Source organism: Rhipicephalus sanguineus, unplaced genomic scaffold, assembly GCF_013339695.2.
Source record: "Rhipicephalus sanguineus isolate Rsan-2018 unplaced genomic scaffold, BIME_Rsan_1.4 Seq654, whole genome shotgun sequence".
NCBI lineage: Eukaryota > Metazoa > Arthropoda > Arachnida > Ixodida > Ixodidae > Rhipicephalus > Rhipicephalus sanguineus.
Window position 1 is genome coordinate 67666 of NW_023615699.1, and position 17273 is coordinate 84938.

Genomic DNA, 17273 nt, shown 5'->3' on the forward strand with positions numbered 1-17273 from the left:
AGGCTGCCCGAAATCACGGTGCGCTTGAAGTTTGAAGGCATTTCGAGCTCTTCGCGCTCCCGGAATCCTTGCAACGCGCTATGCCAGTTTGTGCGGCGAAGCTAGCCAACCTCAGCAGGAGACGCTGATGTTGTCCTAACACGCTTTCAGTGGTGAAACCAGTGAAACTCTCTAGGCATAACCAAAACACTGTTTGACATAACAGGTTGTCCTCTCACCTGTGCTAGAGTTAACAACTTCCAAGCAAACTAGCAATAGTAACGTAATAAGTAGTTTTTTGTTTAGCCAATAGATGAAGCATGCATCTGGTAGATTTTTAGTGAGTTACAAAAATATAGCTGCGTATTTAACTGTGTTTGTACAACTATTGAAGTTTGAAGTCTTTCTTTGCCATGAGCGCGCGCCGAGTTGGAGGCTGGGAAGGCGTTGCTATATTTGTAGACGGTCCCCCGAGAAGAGTGAAAGTTGCCAAAATAAAGATGCCAGAGGAGCAACAGGACCGGAGGGAGGTGGATCCACGCCCAGTTCGGCGGCAGCGACGAAGATGGCGTCCCGCGAGAAAGCCAAAGGACAGCACGCGACCACCAAGAGCGGACGACTCCCGCGACGATGGGTGGCCTGCTTCGTGCTGGCCATCATCCAGCTCATCATCGGCCTCGGCCTCCTGGCCGTCGGTGCCGCGGACGTTGTCTTCACGCTAGACCACAAGTGTAAAGACCGCACGGGAGCCTCCTTCTTGCAGGCGAGTCGCGCGCTCCTTTTGTTGTCCACGATCGCACCGCGGTTTTCGATCGTGCAGCTACTTTCGCACGCGCGCGCGTGCGCTGGACCATGTGCGTGGAAAGCGCCAGTGTGCCTCGTACAGTCGCCTCGAGGCCCTGCACGCACACCTTCTCCTCCAGCATGGGAGTCATCGTGCGCAGCGTTTCGTCGTACATGCGCGAAACATGGCTAGAAACACCGTCGGCGATCGCGTATTGTTGCTAGGGCTGTATTCGGTATGTCGCGATTTCCGGCGCTTTGGCTGTAGTTCCCGTATTGTAGTAGTGTGCTATCAAACTAGGAAGTTTCATTACACACTGACACAAAGTTAAATGTTGCTCAGCTCGAAGTTTTTATTTTTGCCGCCCAATCACAAGTTTGAACTACGTGATAAATGTGAGAGCACGCAAACTGCGGTATCACGAGTGGGCGCCGTGCTTAAACATGCATGTCAAATGATTGAGATGACGGGCTACATACTCTGGCTGCTTTAAAAAAAAAAAATAGTAGAGATATTATACTATTACGTGTCCCCAGTCACTTGGGAAGTAAACTGGGGTTTCAGAAGCAGTTTTCGAATCAGCATTAAAATCTATACATATTCTCGAAGCTATTAAGGGGGGAAAATTTTCTATTGGTGTAAGGTAGAACATACAAACTATCATATAAAAATATAATCACAATGAAATATACACCAGAACATTCATGAATTTTAATAAAATTGCATGTTCGTGCAAAGACTATTGTATTTATTTCCATAACACCAGCACTGGCTTATGTTGGCTAGTCAATATACTATTAGTGCTGTGGCATTTATAAAAGTGTAGTAAAGTATGTGGGCACTGCTATATCTTTGCCCCACTCCACTAAATGCTTCACACTATTGTAACAATTGATGGTGTAGCTTAGGGAAGCTTGCTGCAATTAAAAAAAAAAAAAAACCTTGGTTTTCAATTAAGCTTTGCTTCAAAACCTTGGTCCCAAAAATATGTGGGTTCCATGGCAGTGCACCAAGCCATTCACAGTACTGCCATCCAACAGGACTGTTGCTGAGGGGTGTCAATTTTTGCAGGGTGTCGTGTGCGTTGTGTCTGGTGCGTTTGCCCTGGCTGCATACTCACCACGTCGGGTTAGAACACAGGGACACCCTAACACAGTCCTGGTCGCGGTGCACGTTCTGCTGTCCTTCCTTGTGGCAGTTGTTAGCTTCAATGTCGTGACGTGCCTGGCCACCTACACCGGTGACAAGACCACAGGTAGGTCTTACTTCCTTGTAGACACCTCATGTCTTGGAGCCCACATTTGCCACTTCCTTTACTGAACAAGTTTTCCTAATCGACTGGCATCTGAGCAGGTGGCAGTGATAAGTGTGATAGTGAGAGCCATCTCTTGGTAAATGTTGATGTAATGAGCAGTGAAGTGGTGTAAAGACACACCATATTGCCACCTCTGAAATGCATTGTGTGACACCTGTACTGCAGCTTCCCTTTGGACACACTATGCCATTTAGTTGCACACCCACAAAGTTGGGGCCTCCGAGATCCGTGAACCTCTAACTGCAGGCATTTGTGGTGTTACATATCAAATTGTTGAGCTGCTGTGTTTGAGGAACCCATATGACATGTTTTAATCCGACCAGCACCTAAAAAAAATTTTAAAGGACTGTTGTTTTTTACCGAAAAACACATGAAAGCGATCATGGATGTGCATGTGTGTGTGTGTGTGTGTGTGTGTGTGTGTGGGTGTGTGTGTGTGTGTGTGGTGTGTGTGTGTGTGTGTGTTTGTGTGGGTGTGTGTGTGTGTGGGTGTGGTGGTGTGTGTGTGTGTGTGTGTGTGTGTGTGTTGTGTGTGGTGTGTGTGTGTGTGGTGTTGGTGTGTGTGTGGTGTGTGTGTGTGTTGTGTACACAGCACAACCTTTACAGCCCAAATTTCTAGACTAATATCTTCGGGATTGGCCCATATTTTGGGTTAGGCACAGATGTCCATGCTGACAGGAAAACGACCACAGCATCTGAAGAATGCTGATCGCAGTAAATGTGCTGTGCAAATTTTTGGCTGAACTAGCGAAAGATACAAAACTTATGCCGTTTGGCAATGGTTGACAGAAGGCTATAATGAGAGGTTGACTCTGTACAGTTCGTGTCCGCAAATAAAAGGGAAGCGTTTCTGTTTATGTTGTAAAGCACTGCACAGCTTGAAATTCATGGCTATGCAGTGTTTTCCCACTTATAACTTGCACAAAATATATAGGAAACAGGGAGCTAAAGTCAGAGTGTGAATTATACACGAACTTCTGTGTGCAAGTTGGCTTCACGGCATTGCTTCATGGTAAGGCAAGGAAGGTAGCTTCACAACAATAAGGGTATTTTGTTTGTTTCTTTGCTTTTTCTCCCTTCAATTTTTTTTTACATGGGTGTGACTTATATGCAGCGGCGGGTTATACGCAGGAAAACAAGGTATGCTCACCAAGCAAAAGTTTCTTGTTCATATATTTTTCATTTGCACCAGTACTGTGTTCTCATTTCCTTTATTACAAGGGCCGTTTGAGACTCCACAGCTTCTAGATTAGCTAACGGAAAATTGTCTTTTCTGTTGCATACGCTTGCCTCTCGGCGATTTCGGCTTGGCAGCCCTGTTTGCAGTCATCCTGTCCAAGGTGGTGTTAACCTACGCGTGCCATGTTTTGGGAGGTGTCTGTGCGGGCGTGGCAGTACCCGACCTGTGCCGCAATGGTGCCGGCCTCGTCACGTTCGACACGTTCCACAGGGATGTCGCTGCTAAGCAGGTGGGTGCAATTATGAGAGAATGCATTGACTATGACAGACAAAGTAAAAGGAACGCGAAGTGACATTTCAAGCTTGTACCCTTCACAAAGAGAAAAAAGTAAGCATTATGAGTTATTTTATTCAGAAATGAGGTTTGCACACATTCTGTTTTGTATTATAGGCCTAGTGCGTTGCAGCTTTGAACCGAACAGGCAGCGCCATCGGACGGCCACGGCGGAAAACTTAGGATTGTCGTTTGTTGCTCCCGTGCCCGCAGTCACGGTAGAAACGCATGGCTCCTCGCCGAAAGGACGTAAAAACGTCGCAGAACTCTGGTAATTTTCCGTACTTTCGCGTGCATGGCTGGCACAACAGCTGTAGGAACACCGTTCGGAAGCAACTAGCTTTAAAATTCTGCGGGTTACCTCAGAAGTCGGACGAAAATGAAAGACAACTCTACCGCAGCTGTGTGGGGCTGCGTAAGCAACGCCTCGAATTCCGTCCATAAGTGTCCCCACTCTCGTGCGGTTTTTTTTTTCGCCTTTTATTATTATTTTAATTGTATACACAAGCTTACAAGGTCACAAAGAAATAGGAAGATAGCAGGCTGACAACGGCCACCTAGAAGGGCAATGTGCCTGTCTGCGTCTTCTGCTCTCACGCGTGATTTCTCGCCAGCCAGAGTGGCGAGCAGGGGCAGCCGGTGCGGAATCAGACACAAATTTGCCGCGTCCTCTTCGTTAGGAACGAAAACAGTTCGGTATGGCTCAGCACACGTAGAGCACTGAAAAATTAAAAGCTCACTCCGTACGTAATCCACGGTTTTCGATTGCACTCTGCATTTCCCAATAATGTCGGAAATTCCATCGCGCACATCAATTCTTCTTTCAGACCACACACTGACCACTCGCGTGCAACTTCGTACCAAGCGACCGAGAACTCCTTTTGAAACACACGTTATTGCCATTTCAATCCTACGGAAACAGCAGAACAACACACGATCGTCGCTTCTTCTCCTCACGTTCACGCGCGGGCTGGCGGCCTTGGCTGGCGATGCGCTTTCCTAGCAGACGTCAACCAGTGACGAACTGATGGGCGCTTGCAGTTTCACTGTCTGTGCGCTCGCCTGTGTGTGTGTGTGTGCGTTGTTAGCCTGTTTGTGTGTGTGTGTGTGTATGTGTGTGTGGGGGGGGGGGGTCATCTACTGTGCCCCGCGTGGATGGCTGGCACAACGGGACGGAAAAGAACTTGTTTCCGGTGCAAGCAGCTGTGTTTTGTCGGCTTTTTCTTTTCTTTTTTTTTTTGTTGTTGTTGTTAGGGCTTGCAGTTCGGTTTTCAGCGAAAAGACGGACTGAGTGGGGCCTCTCTCTCTCGAATGGCTTGAGGAAAAAAGGGGACGAAGTTTTGTTGAATGCTTACGTTAACAAGAGTCGCTGCATGCTGGTTTTTCGGCTACAGCTTTAAACGGCTGTAGTTTGAAAGGTTTTTCAGGCAGGAAAAAAAAACAAAAACAAAGGCGCAAAGGCTCTCATTGTTTGTCGTTTCCGGTGCACAAAGCTGTTTTCCCCCTCCTCATTATGGGAAGACGAGCTCGTAGCTTGGTTCTGAGTGACAAGCGGCTCTCTGCCTCCCTCGGGTGCCTCGAGGCGGAAAGGGGACGATAGGGTGGTTGAATGCCGACGAGAGTCGCCGACAGACCGACTTTTCGACAAAAAAGTGAAACACAAGTACACGAGTCTATACTCGCAAAAAGAAAAAAAAAATGCCGTTCTTGGCGAAGAGCGGCCGCCGCAAACGTCGTCGCCTGCCTGAAACATGCAGGCGCGCTCGTAGTCGACAATCCTAACAGTCCGCCGCTGACCCGATAGAGGGCGAGAGCAGTAGCGCCACCATACCAGCTCACGAGGCCTATACATTGTTATTGATTGCACAACTATGTGTACACACCAGCTCGCGTTGTATCTGTCTGTACTGCATCAAACTGGGGCAAGAAGCTGATCAAGCTGCAAGCAAGCAGCTCTCAGTTATCGTCCCAGCGTTCATTCATTTGTGAATTAATGTGAAATAAAGGTTGATAGAACGAAAAATACAAAGAGAAGAGGCACACTTTATCTCTCTCATTTATCCGCACTGTATGCCACGTTGAATGAAAACCATCTTGAGCAGCTTCGAATGCTCGTTGAACTTGCTTGCTCTTCCCCGATTTCAGATGCCACAAAACCAGACTAGTAGTGCCCCCACCACCGCGGCTGCTCCCAGCAGCGCAGCTGGGCCAGTGCAGCTGCCCGAGGCACGCAGCCACGTGCAGGAGGCCCCTGGCACGGGCGAGAAGCTCACGGTGGTCACTCTTCCCGAGGCCGACGTCATCTATGCCGTGCCCGAAAACAGCTACGTGGTGCGCCGCCCGGAAGGGTCGTACGTGGCTCTCCCCCCGGCAACAGCCGACTGGCACCGTTCTTTCCCACCTACACACGAGTTGCAATTGAATGACATCATCTGTCGCGTGAAAGTCGCGCAACACTCTGAGGCCAGGTTGTAAAAAATTAGCATTCTGATGGATACAGCCACCAAAAATGTCCTCGTCCACTTCTCCCACCTCTCATACAGGCTCTAGTTGTTTCGGCCTTTGCAGATGGTTACTACCGAGACTTCATTTGTCTCCTGTATGTTTTGCCATATATGCGGCATTGCTGTTGTGGCTATCTGTGTTGTGACCTGCCAGAGGCGTTGCAGCTGCGTGAAAGTAATACAGGCTGTATATTATAGTAGTACTAAGAGACACCTGCGCTGTCTGATCTGCCCATCACTTGCAGCTAAAGCTCTGTTGCCTCTAGTTTCCATTTTCCTTTCCTACTTCAGTGATGATATCAAAGCAAAATGGTCCAGTTAAATGTTCCGTGATTTCGGTGGCACTAATTCATCACATATGTCACATGCTAGTTTTCTGCCTGGCAAAAGGTCTTTGTGCTGGTTTGATGTCTCCTGTACACCTTTTGCTATCTTGTTCTTTGCTTCTTTGTTGTTTTTTTTTTTTTTTTTTTGTATTGCGCTCACTCATGAGAGGATAGAGCATGGTATTTGGAAAATGCTCATTTTACACAGGATCTACTGCATAGAGGCAAACTTCTGAAAAACAAAGCATGCAAGACTTATTAATGAACTGTTGTATGCAACGGCAGTGTTCTTGGTGTGAGGCAGTGAATCAACCCTGAAAGGAACTGCAGCCTTTAATCTGTTCCTAAACAGTGGGAAGTTAAGAGCCAGAATGGCTGGTAGATTTAAAGGACCCTCGACAGCGAAAGCTTTGTTTGCAACTTTTTTACTGTAATTTGTAGCTTTGTGTCTGGTAATCCTGAAATTGAATTGTAAATGCTCTAATGCATTGTATAATTAATGCTAGCATCGTTAATTAAGAACAGTTTTGAGTCAGTTTGAAACGCACAGCTAAATACCATAAGAAACTAGCGCCCTACAGCGGGGGAGCGCCCAAGATCACGTGCACTCAAGCTTTGGTGTCGTTGAAAGCACATTTTTCAACTCAGGGCCCTGTGCGCGGTTAAGAATGAAGTTATGCGGGTGATTTGGTATGTTAAGGGGGGACGTGGCTTTGGAAAACCAACTTTCTTATAACTTAACAGATGTTGATGAAAATTGGTACAAATATTCAGCATGTCTCCCTGCTGCTTCTAAAAAAGTTTCAGAGTGATATCTTCAGAACTTTTTATTCAATTAAATTTTACTTCTTGCATTTTCTTGCACTTTGCGCAATGCCTGGAGAGTTTAAAAAAGGACTAGAAGGCTAGGTGAATTTTTGCATAGCTAAATGCACGCTGAGTGTCATGAAATTCTTGCTTTATTTTTTTGCAACACAATATTCTTGCATTGCGATTCTTTTGACACCTTCAAATCGGGCACACTCTTGGGATGAACGAGTAGTCACTTTGTAAAATTACAAAGCGTCAAAGTGAGAAAGAAAGAATGTCACGACATGCATTGTAGTCTAAGAAACATGACAAAAGAAACGGAGTCAAAATACGCCAAACGGTTAGGAAGAAAATGGCTGCGCAAACTTGGCAGGCAGGCAAAAAGGCACTTTTGAGAAAACGGCTCTCGAAGTTTCACCTTGCGTCCAGTGATCTGGAATGCACCAGGATCATAGTTTTTGGTGTTCTTAGTGATGTGAGGTCTCTTGAGCGTTTGGTGCTTGCTTTGGTGCACTTTTGATGCCTTTTTTTCCCGTGTGGCATCCTTCTCTGCAGCTCATTGAGTGGAGTGCTTTCCAGGCTTCGGGCCAAGTGATGCACAAAACTCTCTATAAGCATGGAGAGTGCCAGTATTATACTTGCAGACTGCCTCATTGACAGCTGTTTCGGCGGCAATCAGTGAAGCGTTTAGCTCTTCTGGTAGAATTGACCAAACTACCGAATGAAGACTCTCGGCCGCATTTGACTTTTTTTTTTTGGCAACAGCCGAGCAACTGAGTGTGGTCAGGTTTTAGTAGACTGGCAGCAATGCAGTGCTGCCAATTTATACGTGTGCGGTGGTGGAGCCTTGCCTTCAGCTTCTGCAGCACGGTACTTGCACCAGCTCAGGGACCCAAGTGGGCAGAATTCATGGCGTGGCTCCTCTCTCGAGGTGACATGATGGAACGTTGCCATTATGGCCTTTTGCATGTCATCAATGTCAACGTTGTCACGGATAGCCATACCATAACCAGTCAGTCTTTAAATTAATCAGGTCTTGAGTCAGGCCGGCCCATCCTCCAAGTGGTTGATCTTTTTTGCTTCTTGATACAGGTGTTGGCAGAGCTGTACCCATCCTATTTTTGACATGATTTATACAGTCTCTTTAGCCAATGGAATAAATCCGTATGTTCTTTCTTCAGAAAGAGTCAGGGAAGTATCACTGTCTCCATCAAACATTGGATGTGTGTCGGAGGTCATTCTTTCCAGTGAGCTTCTGAATAAAATTAAGGTGGGGGTCGTGGCATTCAGTACCAACTTTCTTATTCCTTCGTAGGTTTTCATGAAAATTGGCACACTTATTGCAAACATTTCTGGGATGAAATATATGAGCAGTTTATTCAATAACGCGAGTTGGTCAGATATAAATTCAACTCCCTGCTTCACACACGCCACGCTCATTTGCAAACCTCGCCTGTGATGCGTTTCGTCATCCACTCGGTCGCGGAAACGGTAATTTGCGAGGCTTTCGTTATTTTAGAAGATTCATCAGAGCTAGCGGCGATACCAAGCACGAATCCAAGCGTGCCTAAATTGCATCACCAGCGCTTTCTTTCATGCCGATGTACTCGGCCGCGGGGTCGGGAAGTCGCGCACTATATGCTGGCTGGCGGCATTCGGCGACAATACGCAGTGCTCAGCCGCGGCGACGAAAAATCGGCGCGCGTAACGTACTTGGTCTCTCATTTTGCGGCGCCGACGCGCGAAATTGCTAGCCGCTGCTCGGAGCGGTCAATGCGCGACGAGCTTGACCGGGAGTCCGCTGCCGATGCGTAAAGTGCCCATCCGCACTTTCGAGTAGCCAGCGGACGATGCGATTGTGTTGCTTGCGACGAAGCACAGTGCGGCTTGTCGCTAGCGCGATGTCCGTGCCCGCAAAGTTCGGATTCGTCTCGTAAACCAGCGCCGTAAGCGGAGTTAGGCCTAGCCACGACTCCGAGCAGCAAGCTCGGTCGCGGTGTGCGTGGCCGCGGTGCCCGATGTTTCAAAGCACGTCATGTTCGATCGCGAGTACAAAGAGTAGTCCCGCGAAGTTCTTCGTCACGGAGGACGAAGTGCTGACAAGCTGAACTACCCGAGACGCGCATCTGCGATGTTCGCGACAAGCGCGGCACGCTACCGTCTATCGTACACTGATGACGGCGCTTCCGCTTGCAGCTGTCAAACTACAGGGTAATCATATTCTAAATTATCGTCGACCCATGTACACAGAACGAGAGCGGACGCGTCACTAAGTAGCGTGATTTTCGACAGTCGTAACATCAGGTAACATCGCGACGCGTAAGCAGCAGACGACTGTCCTCTCGAAGCGAGCATCGGACCAATGGCGAGGCGTCCTAGAGCAACATGGCGGACGCGGCCAATCGGAGGCCTCGAAACAACCTTCAGAGATTTGCTTTTTGTGCGCTTGTTTTTAAAGGGAGGCGCCAGCTGAGGCGGGGAATTTGAAAAGGAAGAAATGCCCTTTACGGCGAGCTCAAAATGGCGGCGCCCGGTTGTACCGTTGCGGAGCAAGAAATTTTTGAAAAGCACTGTTTTTTTGCGATCCCAATAATTTTCGACACCTCAGCCCGCGCAACTAATTTTTTAAAGCACTTCTAGGTGGTTTTCAGTGAAGATATTTTGGAATCAGATAGAAAAAGGGCTACAGAAACCGAAAATGTGATTTTCAAAAAATCGATTTTTTTGCGATTTTGCGCGATACGAAAGCCGCGTCCCCCCCTTAAGCGCATGCACCCCCTCCCCCCGCTACCTCCCCAGGAAAAAGAAAAAAAAAGCATTCCTGGGTGAACAGCCCAACAACAGAGCGAGAGGGGTGAAGAACAATAGTCCGCCGGGTGTCAGTCGTGGTGTTGTGCCCGCCCCGCAAATCTTCTGACGTCGACAATACTCGCTTTACTTGTGGAATGTCACACGGGGCCACAGCCTACGTCGTACCAGTGGCTATGTCGCGAGGTGCTGCCAACTCAGATGAGCGCTCACGCTTACTTTACAACCAAATTAAAATATCTTAAAGCTAACGTCTGGCAATAATAATTAGTCAGGAGTGCCCCCCGTATACAGGACAATCAAACAACAACACAAACATCTCAAGGTTTCAATTTTGGTGTCAGGGGTCCTTGAAAGCATAAGTTGCAGTGAATATTTCTGGTATATTTTTCACGTGCTGTTTTCAGGATTGCATTAGTCATTTCACACTACGTCACAGCCACAATGTTATGGCTTAAAATTCCTGCTAGGGGGAGGGGGGTATTTTGCACCAGTCATAATCAAAGCGTCAAATACAACTCAGGCAGTGTTATAATGCAGTCAGCACAAGCATAAAACGGAATGTTGGATAGAACCACACGAAAAGTATTTTGGTGATACTACTTTCCATTTAGTGGTTCATTAAACTGTTGCTGTAGTGCCTGTCAAACAGAGCTGAGAGAGTAAGTAGCTCTACACCTGACCTAGATAATGCAGAAAAGCATGACTAGGCATCGCAATCACACTAGCATATTTAACAGTATGCATATCACACTATTTTCTTCTCTTTTTCCCATTTGTAGACTCATTTACTGGTCGAAGGCAAGCCACAGCAAGTGCAGTGCCTTTCTTGAAGACATACTCAAACACTACTTATGTTTGCTACTTAATTTTTTTTTCTATCATTTCTCAATTTGCGACGCCTCAAGCCCGATTTTTTCTGGTGAATTTACTGCGCACACTAGTAGTTGTATCTAGCGAAACGTACCTCTTTTCGCAGCCGTCCGCAAACACCGAGGTCTGCTTTATGAATGTTGTTGCTCGTGTTTTACTGGCTTTCTTTTTTTTTTTTTTGTAAACAGTGTGTCGGTTTGCCAGTTGTTGTTTACATTTGCCTTCACAAAGTGCCTTCTTTTCTTTTCATGCAGCTGTTGACGTTGTGACAAAGTCTCTGCCCTTTACTGCTATGCTGTAGAAACCTTGTCTTGACAAATGTAATGCTACCACAAATCTAACACGTGGATGAAAATTTTTTGTTCTAAAGTTGTGAAGGGATACATGGATGATTAAGATGCTACATAACACCACATACAGCCATGGCCGTAGGCTTGGAAAAAGCTCTTTGGTTCATTATATCCATCGTCACCACTTAGGTCCTGCAGTTAGGAACACTACATGTACAGCCTTTTACAAAAGTGTGTGTGCTGCTCTGCACTTTCATCGCATGTCTTGTGGCTGCTTGGCGTGGTTCCTTTGGTACAACAGCTGGGTGACAAGTACAAGAGTTCTTTTCATTCCTAAAGGCATTGGAACTTATTGCAGGCAACATAGCCCATATAATTTTGACAAAGACTGTATAAGAGCAGCGTAATTCCAAGAGTTCTCTAAGAAGTACCAACAACACTGCAGTATGAGATTTATCATAGTCATAACTTTTCTAGTGCAGCATAGAATTGTGCAGCTTAATTATAACAACTGTCAATGGAGAGCACTGCTGCAACGAACAAATTGTGCCCTTACTATTTTCAATCGTCAGGATTGTACGTTTGGGCTGCAGCTCTGAAACTTTTGCAAGGACCGCGATGTACACGGACACCTTGACGTGCCTTTCGAGTTTGGCCCTTGCGATGGTATGCTTTTGTGAGGTTGGCCACCATGATGTATTCCAGTCCTGTACCCTGTTTCCTTCTGTTCCACTGCCATGGTAAACAAATGATCCTTTGTGCCTTTTTCATGAAACAGCACTGCCAAAGAGTGTGGTTAACAACAGTGAGATGGAATGCAGTAGCGCCCAACTGCACGAGATTACTGGAAGTGTCTGGGGATGGCATGTTGTATGTACACGTTGAAGTATTTCTAGATGTTTTCGCAAGCATACCTCTCTCTACAATGGTGTGGCCAGAGGGGAGCACTACATTGTATTGTTCACATTGAATTTTGGAATTTTACAAGATACCAGTGCCTCCCAAACAAACCTTAACCCCCACTGTGACACACACAGTCCTGTGTGATTGCGCTTTTTTCCCTCTGACACACATCGTCCACTCATGTATGCACCTAGTGAACAAAAATTCTTTCGAGAACCCAGTCAAGGTAGTTATGCGGTATTATTTGTTTCAATTTTGTTATATATTTCCTCTTTCTTCCTACACCCCATTTATCATTACATTGTTTTTGCAAAAGGCATTGCCACAGTGTGAACATGCTAAACTTAGTTCTCGCTCGTGGGACAGACCCAATTATCTTGCAGCAGTGGCTTTATGTCATAGATTTGTTTTTATCTGTAGATACGTAAACATGTGCTTCTATATCCATGTTTACGCATGCATGAAGTATTTCTTTCAGACTTCCTGGCAAGGTCTGTAGTTGGTTAACCTTGGGTCGCAGCTTTCCTTCCGTTATTCAGGGTTTGGTTGGTTCCTGTTTTACATAGCACTGTCTTTTTAGTGCTGCACTCTCCCACTGTATTCACCTTGCTTTTTTTGAAGAGCAGGACGACCTAGTGTTAATGTGTGAGGCTGCCGTTCTTGGGCGCCTGATTAGTCGGCTAAAGTCTGTTCTGCACCACCTCATTTTTGCACCTTTGTAGTGGCCTGTCTACATACCAGAAGAGTGGCGAAATATTTTGTGCACGTTTGTACGTGTTTGTCTGCGTTATGCTGCGTGAAATAGATGTGTCTTAAGCCGACCCTCACGGAGCACTGCTCACTTGCTTAGTTATGTGCCCGCATCATCTTGCACTGCTCACGGTCCGTATGCATCTGTTAGTGAGAAGGGCAAGTAGTAACCCTCACAATTCATGTATCTAATGGGTTCCATGTGCCTACTAATGTAACAACCTGACGTAACGTAATGGAAGGGTATGGCAGCTCAAACTGCTCAGCCATCAGTCTGATCACAGTGAGTGACCAGATTTGATGATCAGTTTTTCATCAGTCTCATATTATGCACCACTGTAGTAACAACACCTGCAGTTTCACTGACAACACACGAGCGTTGCGAGATACCTGGTATATGCCATGGTGCTGCTGTTTCCCTCCAGCAGTAGTTGCATTCTGTGCTATGTCATGTCATCACACCCATGTATAGTTACAGCACCGTCCTAGGAGCCCAAGTACAATGTTAAACCTTGCTATCACTCTCAATGCTTAGCCCTGTTGGTGAAACTGCCCAATTTTTCGGGCGAGTTGGGATTGTGAATTTCAGTGCAGAATTACGCAGAAATAATCAGAATGAACAAGCAGGGCAATTTGTTCTGTTTTATTTAATGACTTCCGTGTAATTCTGCACTGAAAGTCTGACATATTTTACAAGTAAGCAGCCAGGTAGCATCAGTCTTCAGAAACTGTTGTCCAAGCTAGCTACTGGGCATATAATGTCGCACGTCGAGTCATATGTTGGAGGACATGACATTGATACCTAGTGAATGCGGACTTGTACGCCTTGTACGTACATGTCTATATGAGCATTATGTTGTACGACATCACATTGTGATTGCAAGGTGTGCAAGCCACCAAAGATGCATAACCAGACATGTGTGCAGTGCTCTGTGTGGCCCAGGCTTTGTCTTGATGTGTCACAAATGTGCAGCAGCTTGCAAGTGTGATAAACGTGTCAAGAGCTTGTTTTTTTGTTTGCTTGTTATGGAAAACACTGACTCGTAAAGCCATGCCTCCTAACTTATCCAAAAGCTTTGCTCCAATGCCAACAGATTGTCTACTCTAGTACTTCTTGCTGCTGGAAGTAATTTATTGCTCATAAGCATTCATCGCAGAAGCTCAATTCGTGCTCTTGCAGATCAACTCAGTACATGCACTTGTGTCTTCTGCTTCATCTTTATAACCAAAGCTCGAATTTCAGACAGTGGCAGCATATCATAGTGCAAAATCTTAAACAACATTGGCAACGATAGCCCCATTTCCTTATCACATTTCAGCGTCACACCAGAAGTAAAATACACAGACGAGTGTTTCCAAGTTGTTTACCCTCATCTTGTTTGGCGAGGCATTGCTGCAGGTGTGCAATTCCAATTTATGCTGAATGAAATGTTTGGGTACAGCAGCCAGGCACAGTATCAAACAAAATGCACTGTCGCACGACACCGCTATGGAATTCGAGGGAACAGGATAGTGGTTTATACCAGAGGAACTGGTTATACTGGGCTTTCTTGTCAACAGAACATGCAGTGAACAAGTTGAAGGCCTGCAGTTAATTTTACATTTTGTTTCTTGCTGTTACATTGTTGTCTGTTTGCTTGCAGTGAATAGCAAGGCAGTGTTGTGAGTGCACTGTGCTGGTTGTCTACAATGGCGCACATTTCCTGTAATAACTGCCAACATTTCTGTTTTTGTGAAGCCTCATTAAACATATGACTTCAGACAGCTGTCAGTCTTCTCACTGGTACACTTCCTGTGAACAATTGCAGTGTTGTTATTGCTATTTAAACAGATACAAAAGTACAGCACAGACAAGGATGAGTGCTTTTGTGTCCACTAGTGTGCATTACCACACTAGTATGTGCTTTAATCAACATTGTGATAATGCAAGACCAACTAGCCCAGCAGTCGGTCCAACTGAACTGCAATGTTCTCTGGTAGTACTTTAGTGGAGCACAGTGCCATCGGAATACTTAAAAGGTGTAAAGCCTTATAGGTCTCGTGTGAGGGTAGGCTTGGAATGAAAACTGGCGTGAGCACAAACGGTAAAAAAAAAGTCGCCCGACCTCTCAAGCTTGGCTTGAGGTGCGCAAGCTGCACGCTCACTTGTCTTTGTGAAAGCGTGAAGCCAGGCGATAAAGAAGATGAAGGTGAGTAAGCAGTGTGCAAAGTTGGGCAAGTTGGTAAGTATTCATTTTTGGTCAAACTGCGCGGTGGGATGGGACACGAAGAAAGAAGTGAGACAAACAAGCGTAAACTAACAACTGGGTTTAGAAGGATGAAAGCAGCCTTTTTAACAGTCTCAGGCCATATTACATGTCCCGCTAGGGGTCAACAATGGAACATCTACAAGCCATGAAAGAAGGTGCGTTATGGACTAACTATGAAACAGCTAAAATCTATCAAAAAGACACGTACCAGGCCATGAGAAAAACATGAAAAAAGCGCGATGTGCATGAGAACATAGGCACACACTTGAGCATATGCACCCATAACGTGCCTTCTTTCATGGCTTTTAGATAGGGGTGTGCGAATATTCGAAATTTCGAATATTTTTCGAATGGTGTTTGCTATTCGATTCGATTCGCACTGGAATTTTACTATTCGAACTATTCGAACTTCACAAAAACAAATACAGTCAATGCCCGATTAAAAGTGACCGCTTCAAATTTTCAATATGCTTCACCTCATTACACTCTCGTATTGCGGCAAAGCTGCCTTTCAAGCTCCGTTACGGTCGAACTTTGCCAAGAGAGAGCGTCCGATTGAAAGTGGTCCCTAGATTTTCAATATGCTTCCCCTCATCACACCCCGGTATTGCGGCAAAGCTGCCTTTCAAGCTCCGTTACGGCTGAACTTTGTCAAGAGACAGTCAACGTCCGATTGGAAATGGTCCTAAATTTTCAATATGCTTCACCTCATCACACCCCGGTATTGCGGCAAAGCTGCCTTTCAAGCTCCGTTACGGTCGAACTTTGCCAAGACACAGTCAACGTCCGATTGGAAGTGGTCGCTAGATTTTCAATGTGCTTCACCTCATCACACCCCGGTACTGTGGCAAAGCTGCCTTTCAAGCCCCGCTACGGTCGCAAATGTATTAACTCAAGAAAACACTGGTTCCAACATGGAGATGAAAGATGTGGCAGAGGTGGGGGCTCAATTAGTGCTGTTTTGGAGCTGAAATTTGGGCAGGAAGTCCGAAAAATCGGAAGCCGAAACTTTTTAGCATCCAAAATTTCAGATGTTCTTGTATATCGACATCTACGAGGCAGATTTGGAACTCCGGACTTGAAGGGAGCACACTCTTGTCCGCCACATCAGTTGGGCTTCCACAGAAGTTAAAAGAGGTGGAGAGGCTGAGGAAATGGCATCTTTGCCCATCACGTGTAAAGTGTTGTCGGCAACACTTTGGTTGCACCAAATCATGTACATAAATAGAATTCGGCCTCTACATTGCCTCATTTTTGATAAGACAACTATGAAACACCACCCCGCCAGTGCTTCACCAACCTAGCGAAAAGAAACACTTTCATAAGAATATGCATAGGAATCCTCTCTAATTTTTTTTTCTGCAATTTGGCTTCGAAGTATTCGAAAAATATTCTAGAAATATTCGAGAAATATTCAAGAAATATTCGATTCGATTCGCACTCACACTTCAATATTCGAATTCGCTTCGCACCCAAAATTTTGCTATTCGCACAGCTCTACTTTTAGATATTCCATTGTTAACCCCGAGAAGGACATGCCATGGGCTGAGACTGTTAAAAAGGCTGCTTTCGTCCTTATAAACCCAGTTGTTAGTCTACGCTTGTTTGTCTCACTTTTTTCTTCGTGTCCCGTCCCACCGCGCAGTTTCACCAAGAAAGATTATCCCCTGGCAGAGCAGATGTTGCGAAACGCTTCTGCAGAGTGGTGCCGGCTGCTTGGAGAGCATTAAAAAAAAGTGCAGTTTGCGTGACTCAGCCTACTGAGCGCTATGGAGTAACGCGGAAAGGGTGCACTATGGAAGACGCTGAGCCAGGGCCTAGTGGATACTGTGTTGGGCCGAAAAAGTGTGCAATGCCAGAGGAGGGTCAACAAGCACGAAATGAGGCATGACGAGCCAAACTGTTCGTCGAAATCTCGCTTGACATTTCAGTCTTTAATGCATCGCCACTAAGGCTTGTGCCTTTAAGTCATCTTAGACCCTCGAAATTTTCTTATTATAATGAAGGACACTGGGTAGTCCCCAAACATTTGTTGCGCTCACTTCGTCAATGCCTAACAGGGCTATGATGCAAATGTATTTATAAAAGAAGTGATTTCCTTGCATCTGTTTTCTTTCATGCCTAGCGAAATGAGTTTGACATTAAGAAATTTTAACACAGCAATGCATG

General features: G+C 45.9%; 1 pseudogene; it reads left to right on the forward strand.

Moving 5' to 3' along the window:
* The first annotated feature begins 413 nt into the window (after positions 1 to 413).
* LOC119377998 (uncharacterized) lies at positions 414 to 7170 on the forward strand (annotated as a pseudogene).
* The last annotated feature ends 10103 nt before the right edge of the window (positions 7171 to 17273 follow it).